The sequence below is a fragment of the Triticum dicoccoides genome, chromosome 5A (genome assembly GCF_002162155.2).
Source record: "Triticum dicoccoides isolate Atlit2015 ecotype Zavitan chromosome 5A, WEW_v2.0, whole genome shotgun sequence".
Lineage (NCBI taxonomy): Eukaryota > Viridiplantae > Streptophyta > Magnoliopsida > Poales > Poaceae > Triticum > Triticum dicoccoides.
In genome coordinates this window covers 173,501,308-173,503,045 of record NC_041388.1, presented here as the reverse complement: position 1 = coordinate 173,503,045, position 1,738 = coordinate 173,501,308, and positions in this window count along the sequence as shown.

The following is a 1,738-nucleotide window of genomic DNA, read 5'->3' as shown; positions in this document are numbered from 1 at the left end:
GCCAGCCTTCCACTCGGAGGCTTAGCTGCGACCTCGCGCTCGCCTAAGTTATAAAAATCCTACCGAGTGAAGAGCAACCCTCTCACTCGGGGGCTTAGCTGCAGTCCAAGCACTCGCCTAAGTTGTGAAAATCCTACCGAGTGGAAAGCCAGCCTTCCACTCGGAGGCTTAGCTGCAGCCCTGCACTCGCCTAAGTTGTAAAAATCCTATCGAGTGGTAAGCCAGCCTTCCACTCGGAGGCTTAGCTGCAGCCTCGTGCTCGCCTAAGTTATAAAAATCCTACCGAGTGGTAGAGCAACCCTCTCACTCGGAGGCTTAGCTGCAGTCCAAGCACTCGCCTAAGTTGTGAAAATCCTACCAAGTGAAGAGCAATCCTCTCACTCGGGGGCTTAGCTGCGGCCCTGTGCTCGCCTAAGTTACAAAAATCCTACCGAGTGAAGAGCAACCCTCTCAGTCGGGGGCTTAGCTGCAGCCCAATGCTCGTCTAAGTGGACTAAAGAATAAGTCGATTGCAGCACAGGCACCTTGCTTTGAACCTGCAAAAGACATTCCGAGCCGAAGGCAATCGTATTCAAGCGCCAAATTCAAGTTTGAATCGATATCTAAAGGAACCGAAAGTGCTCAGGCGTCAAGCCTGTTAAGGTTTGTCGGTTACAATTCCACTCGGCATACCGAGGCAAATTTAAAGCGTCGAGCCAGAAGAAGTTTTTTACCCCTCCTGTGGAGGGCTGGAAGGTGCAACAAATTCATCAAGGTCAATCCCGTCGGCGATCCGAGTGGCAGCTGCAAGGAAAGTTTCCATAACGGATCTGAAGTCGTGCTTCTTGGTATTGGCCACCCGAAGGGCCGCCAGCTTCTCTTCTCGCGCATCTTTGCAGTGGACTCGGGCCAGACACAGAGCGACATCTGCACCACACCGAGCCGAGGACTTCTTCCACTCCTGCACTCGACCAGGGATCGTGTTCAAGCGGGCCATCAGCGACTCAAGGTCATTCTGAAGTGTCTCCTCAGGCCAGAGCGTCGAGTCGATGCGAGACGTGGCGGCCTTCAGCCTTGCGAGATAGTCCACGACAGCTGCAACACGAGACTCCAGTCGGAAAACATCCATGGCAACTTCGTCGTTCACCGGAGAATTGACGGGGTCAAGGTTTGGCTCCAGTCGGCTAGTTTCTTCTTCAAAGTTTTGACAAAATTCTGCAAGGGTGATCGCTAAGTCAAGGGGATAGTCGAATGGAAAAAGCCACAATTGGAAATATTTGCCAAACATGGAGGTTTACCTTCAAGCATAAGAAACAGCTTCTTGGCAAGGCCACTCAGGAAGGCCTCCAGTTCAGTTTTCTTCTCAGTCAATTTGCTGACTCGGTCGGTCAGGGCAGCTTTGTCAGTTTTCAGTCGACTGACCTCCTTGTTGGCAATCCCAAGAGCAGCTTTCAGATTGGTATTGTCTTGTTCGAGCTTGGTGACTGAAGCTAACTTCTCGTCAGCAAGCTTGATCTTCTCAGCTAGCTCAAGGTCTTTCTTCTGCTCGGCCTCCCTTACCTTGCCTGCAAGTTACAGCAAGATCAGGTGCTGAAACAAGCAAGGGGAAAAGCAGTCGTCAGGGTCTCACCAAACATACCTTCGGTCTCCTCCTTTGCCTTTGTCAGCTTCTCCTGAACCAGCTTCAAGCTCAGCTCGACTTGAGTATGTTTTTGTTCCAGCTCTGAGTAGCGAGCCACAAGATCACAGGAGTTCTGCG